This window comes from Chaetodon trifascialis, chromosome 7 (assembly GCF_039877785.1).
Source record: "Chaetodon trifascialis isolate fChaTrf1 chromosome 7, fChaTrf1.hap1, whole genome shotgun sequence".
In the NCBI taxonomy this organism is placed as follows: domain Eukaryota; kingdom Metazoa; phylum Chordata; class Actinopteri; order Chaetodontiformes; family Chaetodontidae; genus Chaetodon; species Chaetodon trifascialis.
The window spans coordinates 5,330,001-5,338,801 of NC_092062.1; positions in this window are offsets into that span (position 1 = coordinate 5,330,001).

An 8,801-nucleotide genomic window follows, 5' to 3' on the forward strand; every position below is an offset into this window, starting at 1 on the left:
GCAGATGGAGAAAATGAGCCACCTGAGGTCATATCAGCCACAGGGTCTGGGTTTTCCCAGAGACATGAGTCCATTAAGATGAGATGCTCAAAGGGTGGCCTCATACATGCAAGTGGCTGCTGTGACCCCTCCTCTGAATCTGTACCACATCCAACTGTTGCCATCAGTACATCCATGACATTGCATTAGTGTTATATCTCCTGACATTTGTGCTATCTACCTGTATCTTTCATGGTAGTGGTCCTGATCAATTTCTGGGTCACCCAAGGGTCAAGGACAGATGAAATAAGGAAAATGTGAAGAATGCATTTCTGCTGCCTTCTCCCTCTTTGGTTAGCACTTCTTGCACGTACTCTTGTCACTCTCTGTGGTCACCTCTTGTGGGAGTGTTCAAACCCTTTGAGTGATATCATCTCTGCACCTGAAAGTAAAGGACGTTCAATTTTTGGAAAACAGTTAAATCATTATCACATAATTGTACTTCATCCTTACCCAGTGAAATTGTTCAAGGTTATTCTACTATTTCAACTGGAAAGTGTATCTGTGGTGCACACTTTAATTCTTCAGGTTATATGTTTGAAAATGCTGGATCTTCTCCCTCTGGCTCTCCTGAGGGACAAAGAAACTTGGCACTAAGGTTTTTCCATTGAAGCATTTTATGAATCTTGTTTTTAATGCTCTTAATTACTCCCTTAAAAAGGCCAAGGGAGCTGATCAGTTACGGCCAAGGCTGTTATTGTTAACAGCTCAATTTATCTTATATTTTTAATCTGAGTGTGGTAATAGAAAGGATCCCTGATCCATGGAAGACAGCTCACGTCCAACATTTGCATGAAGGGGGTCAGTCAGATAAGCTGAATAATTATCGGCCAATGTCCAAACTTATTGTCTGCCTAAAGCCTAAAGAAACTCAACGATCAGGTGAGAACATTTTTATCTCAGCTCTCCGTGTTAAATCTTATCAATCAAGTACAGGAACTGGTACTGTGACGGCAGCAATGGTGTTGCTCTTTTTATTGTCTTATCTAAGGTTTTTGATACTTTGATCATCAAATTCATTTGAAACACCTGAAATCTACTGAATTTTATGAAAATTGTCTAATTGTATTTCAGTAGTAGACCACAAGCTGATTTATGATTGTTGACAAAGGTATACCACAAGGTTCTATTAGTGGGCAACTTTTATTCAGAATTTTCATGAATTAATTAGGTGAAAAATACAACTAATTTGTATGTGGATGATGCCATTCTCTATGCAACAACTCCCTCTGTTAAACAGGTTTTTCCAAACACTTTGGGTTTTGATTTCTGTACTGTACAGCAAACTTTGATCTTAAATTACTGTTACTCTTAATGGGACATAAATTGAAAGAGTATTCTTTTTAAAATACCTTGTTTTTTGGCTGAATGACAAGCTGTGCTTTAAAAACATGTTAATGAAGTGACTGACTCCTTAAAAGGAAAACTGGGATTGTTTTTTTTTTTTAGAAACAAGACTTATATTAGTCAAAACTGCAGAAAGACAAATTGTCCAGTCGATGTTCCTACTGCTTTCTTCTGCCTCTGCTCTTAAACCTTGAGATGTAGTCTATCATTCCACCATTGGTTTCATAAGTGGGGATGGTTTTAGTGTGCATCAATGTTTACTGTTGAGAAATTTGGGTGGCAGTTGTTAACAGTCAGAAGAGAATGACACTGTATTCTGTTTATTTATAAAGCACTTCTGTCAAACAAACTGAGTATCTATCCTGTCTTCTTATCTATAAATCAAATTCACGCTGCACTAGTCTATCTACTAAAGACTGTTTGGTCCTTGAGGATCAACACGTCAGTACTGAGATTGGGAAACTCTAAAACTCTAAAATACTATGCACCACAGAAATGGAACAACCTCCAGAAACTAGACAAGCTGATCACTCTTGCTCTCAAAGGCCTTCCATGTTTTGAATAAGGGTTAAGTAAATACTCATACATTACAAAGTATCTCCTTTTTGGGTCTGTGTGCTTAAACTTTGTGTGAGTTCAAAAGTTAAAAATCCCTGAATGTTCATGAAGAGTTTTGCAGTGGAGTTGAGTTCACTATCTGTTAATTCAAATTCGACTGTGAGAGTACAGGCACATTCAGAAAAGTTAGGTAATATGCCTCTTTTGGGCACACTTGTGAAACCAAACAAAATACAGAACTTTCAACTTTGATTATTTTATAGTTACAGGCTATTTTCAATGTTTTGGTATGTCACAGCACAAGTCACACTCAAAGTCAAATGTTCTGTGTGCTCAGTTTCCACTTCAATAATTACATGAATAAATTAGTTCTCATTATTGCATTGTGTGGAGATGTTTGCATGAGCACACATTTGAGATGAAGTTGGTGTAACCTCTGTTCCTGCATACAGGCCAGCATATCACCACCATTACTGATAACAAGGAATGTTCAATTCAATTCAATTCAATTCAATTTTATTTGTATAGCGCCAAATCACAACAGAAGTTGTCTCAGGACACTTTCCATATAGAGCTGGTACAGACCAAGCTCTTTTATCTACAAAGAAACCAACAATTCCCCCATGAGCAAGCACTTGGCAACAGTGGCGAGGAAAAACTTCCTTTTAACAGGCAGAAACCTCGAGCAGAACCAGACTCTGGGTGGGCGGCCATCTGCCTCGACCGGTTGGGTGAGAGAGGAAGAGCAAGAGAGGGAGAGTGAGACAGACAGAGAGAGAGACAGACAGACAGACAGACAGACAGACAGACAGACAGACAGACAGACAGACAGACAGACAGAAAAGCAGTCAGAGAGAGAGAGAGAGAGAGAGAGAGAGAGAGAGAGAGAGAGAGAGAGAGAGACAGAGAGAGACAGAGACAGAGAGACAGACATGCAGTCACAGTAACAGTGACAGTGGATGTAATAACAGCAGTAGCAGTTGCAGTGGATGTCAGGCAGGGTCAAGGCAGGAGATGCAGCTGAAATCCACAATCCAGATTCAGCCACTGTCCATAGGAACCTGCAAGACGACAAAGCACAGAGACTGCCAATGTTGTCTGCCAGACCAACCCGTGACATCTGTTCTGAACCTAACCTTAGTGATGGGACTTTTTACATGTTTAGTTCATCAGAATGCACTACGGAGCTCATGGCCATATAATCAAACAGACACAGTTTCTGGTTTTAGACGAGACCCAGTTGGACCGTTAGCTGCAGTTAGCCAACTGGTTTTTCTATGCTTCTGACTGGTCAACATGGATTTAGGGTATATTGCCACTTGTTGGTTTGGCATGCTCTTGACAGTGCCTCAATTGTGTTTTTTGCATTTTCATATGGACTGAAATTTTTTTTTTTTACAAAACATTGCTTAAGTGAACAGATTATTTTGAGAACGAAGGGGAAAAAAAACCTGTTGTGACCAGCCACAAGAAAACCAGCAACAAGTCTCTTGGGGGGCATTTTGAGTTATTTACAGATTCTGAAAGTGTAGTTTCTAAGCTTTCCAATGATGTCCACATGTCGACACATGGAAATCTGAAAATATTTGAGGAAGATGTGGCCATTTGATTGTAGGCACTTCTCAAACTAGTTTTTTTTTTGAGAAATCCAGCCTGAAAGATTCTCACCCAGGGGAGCCAGGTAACACAGTGCTGCTCATTGCATCTCATTTACATAAGTCCAACCCCCTAACCATTGTTCAAACTATTGTAGTAGTTTGAACAATGGTTATCAAATGGAAATGGAAATTCCTTTGTTACAAAAAGCCCCTGAATAAAAATGAAAAACATGAAAGGTAATATACTTAATAGTTAGAAGGAGCAAATGTAGATACTTATTTCTATTAATATATTATAAAGAAATTCTGTCACTCTGTAGTGCAGTGCGATGGATCAGTCTGCTGCTGAATGATCTCCTGTGGCTGATCAGCACATTGATATCTTACGCTCCAGCTCCTAATCCTAATTATTGACTGTGTACTTGTGGACAGGGCCTTAGTGACTGGTTTAAGGTCAGATGTTCTTGGGACCAACAGAGGAGGAAGTTATTGCTTTGTAGGTGTCATGCCTCAGTCAAGAGATAACCTGAGGACAATAGCGGCCAGCAGCATCAGCAACGTTTGGGTATCCACAGGGAGATACATCATGATGACCACTGTGACCTAAGTGCTCCATTACCAGCTGACACTTCAGTATACCAGAAATCCTTTACTGCAATGGACAGCTTACATAAGTCTGTCACATCCACTCAGCCTCTTATTTGCTGCCATTGTTGTCTCATCTGCTCACTTGCTCTGCCAGTAGTTTTCCACACTTAGCCAGGCCCACCTGTCCACTCACCTGATCACACACCTGAAGCTCATTGCAATCAGCCCAGTACTTAAGTAGCTCTACCACACACCATTAGTGCCAGATTGTTCTTCACATCATGCAGGACTCTCCAGTGGTTCATATCAGTTTGATCTCTTCTTACCGGACCTGCCTGCCTTTGACATAACCCCAATCGTCTGCTCCCTGACAAATACGTTAGCCTTCAGTGTTTGATTACATCTGTTGCTCTGTATTTCCTGGATCAAGCCCTGCTAGTGACTATTGCCTGTGTGGTCTGCCAAACAATTCCTGAGCATTGCCATTGTTCTGGACGGAACCCTGACAGCCTTGTATCTAAGACTCTGTGTGACTTCTGTATCCTGGTGGTACTGCAACTGCATAAATACTGACATAACAGATGACAGATACAAAAAAAACAAAAACAAACAAAAAAAAATGTTTGCAGTATTTATCTGAGGAAAACAGCAGTGGGATCCTCACAACATGATGGTGTTAACAAAATGCCAGTTACCCAAAATTCAACACGATGAGACTTCACCGTGGGTTTTGAGGCTATGGAGTTGTTTAAAGGCTCCTTTGACAGAGCTGTGCTATTAATGACCGTAATTTAATCAATTGCTTTTGCTGATGAGTAATGCAACCACTTTCTTAAAGAGTAATAAGTAAATTACAAATATTAAGTAACCTGCCCAGTGCTTTTGGCTGATAAAGCATTTATTTGTAGAAAGTTTAGTTCACCTCAGTATCCCCTGGTCAGGGGATGGGTGGCACACATTGCATACCTACGACAATGTCTTTGTCAATAAAGGGTACCAAAGTTAGAACATTTTTATCTCAACACATAATAGCTGCTTTGATCAAAGCAGTTTCAAGTAATTGCAAAAGTGGAGGAGAGCAAAATAAAATGAGTTTTAATTTTCACATTAAGAGAACTTGTCCCTTGCAGCACAATGATTGGTGTCCTGCTGTAGCCTCTGTGTGCCGGGTTGCTACCTCTCTGACTGGATAAGTCTTGTACATTCAGGTACTCTAATCTTTGTGATGCTTCTTTCCTTATGAGCACCCACCAGGAGAAAAGACACATCTCTCCCTCCTTCCCCCAATCGACTGTGTACACTCTTCATAAACTCTGAACAGAACTTAAGCACACAAAACACGCATTTCGATAACACTGTACTGTAGTATACTGCAAACAGAGGTTATCGTCTGAACTGTGGGCTGTTGATGCTGTTTGGTTTGGCTCAGGGGATAGATGACAGAAGACAGTGGCCCTCCCTCTTATAATCTGATAAACAATCATAATTGGGAGTGGGTTTACAAGGAGTGACACTACAATTCAGATTGTTTCAGTTGGGCAGACACATTAAATAAGGAAAAGGCAATCTACATTCTTACAGAGCTTTAAGTTAAATTTATAGCTCCAGACCATTAATGATACTAAACTGTATTTATGGATGAAACACATTTGAAGTACATTTTGATACAAAATGTGTACTGCAAGGACAAATTATTTAAGGACAAACATCTGAGCAAAGAAGCGTCCCTATAATCAAATGTTTTAAAAGATGACTCACTGCACAGTGGGAGTGAAGACTGGAACACCCCTCACTAATTTCAACCGTTCCCAAGTAACTAATGTGGAACTTAAAGGCCACTCCCGGTTGACCACGGTGACAGCTCTTAGCATCACCGCATCACCATCTGCTGGTGGACTGTGTCTTTAATTTCTCATTAGCTAGATCGCCTTCAAATGATGGATCATTCCAAATGCTGTTTGTTGCTTTGGTTAATAAAATATACCATAATTGGACTGTCTTAGATTTGTAACATTCCAGAGAAAAACCTATAATAATCAAACAAAAAAAAAAGGTCTGATAGTTGAACAGACTCGTTAATGATCAGCATTGCAGATTTAGGAAAAACAGCTGCTGAACTGAAAAAGCAAAAGGAGCTAATTTAGGAAAATTAAACTGGCCAGCTTCATGTTGTTTGGAGCAAGGAACAGAGCAACCATTCACAGAGTGAGGCAACACTGCAGGAAGCCAGTCACACAGGAGGATCTGCACAGTGCACAGTGCGAGGTAGATGACTGCATTCCATGGAGTGGGCTTGAAGTGTGGAGGCTTGTTGGCACTGAAACTTAGTGTTTTGATTTTTCATGATATATATTAATGGCTATCATTAGCAACTTAAACTTGAGAAACTATAATCACAGCAAAGGCTCTGTAAAGACTGTTTTCTGGATAGTATTGTTGAATACTACTGAAGGCTGAAGGCAATGCTTTTGGCGGTAATTTCATTAAGATAAGTAGTAATCACCCTGATACTTACTGACATGTTAAGTGTTAGGTGTAACAGCTGTATGTGTTGCCTGTGCTGTTTGTCCCTTTTCCTCTCCCGTCCTCTCTAGCTCTGCCTGGGTGTGCTACATCTGATTGCTTAATAAGGTGCACCTGACCTGAAGTGTTTAAAAGCCTCTGTACCAGCATCAGAAGAGAGGCTTCTGGCGTGGGAAATGCTCGTCTGGCTGCCTCTCAGCCGGGGAATTTTTTTTGTCGTGTTTTCACTTTTGAGCGTTGGTTTAGCATCTTGGTTGTTTGTGTAGCTTTATGTTAAAAACTCTCATGCATTTGGTGGTTTTAAAGGTGTCAGTTTGTGGTTGAGTTGGGTCAGTGGTGGAGTGTTGTTCACCTCATAGGGCTGCCTCAGGATGAGGGGTAAAAGCAGAAAAAGCTAGCTTGCTATTAGTATTTGTGACCACCACAGTGGTATGAGTTCAAGGGCTCAGTCGTCCACAAATAAGGATGGAGGGAGGTTCACCACTCTATGATTGTATAAATGATATTACTATAATGGCTTGGGAACACTTTGTTGAACACAGATTGTTGCCGGTCAACAGTTTGTTTGCAAATGATATGCATTCTGTTTTATATTTTACACAGCCTCTCAACATTGATCTCAACATACTGAAATGGCCAATACCAGGTTTTCCCTGAAGAATTGAGAGTCTCAATTCAATAAGATCTGAATGTCCCCCATTTGTTACCTGGAAAAACAACCTCAAAATCCTTTTCTTTTTTTTTTTAAATCATTTTCTATTGCAACCTTTATTGTCATACACTATGTACTGAGCAGGAAGGTCAGTGTGTTTATTCATGTGGAATACTATCGGTTGTATGGCTTTGTTTTTGTTAAATGAAAATGTAGACTGTGTTGTTGCATGCTTGATATATAAAACACTTTGGCTCTACAAGTAATGGCTGCAGCATGAGAGGACAGACTGTCCTACTTGGGGCTGAAGAAAAGATCTCATCTGGTGATGTTGTAAAGTGACAATGTCATATCTTCACCTTATTAAAATAATTGCCCAAGTCAAAAAATGACTTAGGCCCTAACCCTTTTAATAAGGTGGCGATATCCCGTCCTGTTTCCTTGGTTACGTTTTTAATTTTTTGTCATTGCTTCCTGTTGTATTTTGTAATAGTCACCTCTCCTGTTGTTTCACTAACTTTTCTTCCTGTCTTTGTGTGTTTCCGTAATGTTTGTCTGGCCCACCCTAACTGGTTTAACTAATTGGACTTCCTGCCTTCTCCCTGCCAGATTTGTTTGTCTTTGTTGTCTTCGTTTGGGAAACCCTTCCCTGGTTTTGTCTCATCATCCCATAAGGCTACTGTTATGTGTGCACTTATCTCCCCTCACTGTGTTGTGAGTTATTTTCAACAGCTATTTGCAGCTTCTGTCGTTTCTTCTTTAAGACCCATCACATGATGTTTCAAAGTATTCCTCAGGTCAAGCCTATGTGCATTGCCTATTTATCATAAAATCATTGAACTTCACCAGCTCTACCTTTTGTAGTCTGCTTTTGGGTCCTATACCCTGTATTCCTGGCTCCCTTGCTTGCACAGAGATTAGGAAGTCCGGTAGATGGATGTGTCACAAAACCATGGGACTTTAACACAGGAGAGCACTGTTTGCTACCATGAAGCAACATGGCTTGCTTTTAACCATGGCAAAGGTCACTGGAACCTTAACAATGTAGTTATCAATACAAAATATGACCTTTCTCCAAACCTCAACTTTAAAAAACATCATAAAACAGATTTTTCAACAGTGAGTTGTAACAGTTTTGGGTAGCTCAAACCTGACAGACAATGCACTTTGTCTATTTGTTGTTTTAAAGGGTGGGTGCACATGATATATTTGGTCATGTGATTTGGAGGATTTGCAGTTCCCATGAAAAGTTCTGAATTAGAAACTAATTCCAGTGAAGGCTGATGCTGGCGAGGTCTGTGGATTACTCACAGCAAAAGGGACAGCGTTTCTGGAAAGTTGTTAAATTTTACAAATGACATTTTTCAAGCCTGTGAGCAACACAAACAAAATTGTATTAAACTCCATTGTGTTGAGATCTGACAGTAATACTGCAGTGAATTTTAAAAGTCTGCATGAAAGTACAAACTACCAACACAATGATGACAAAGGTGGAT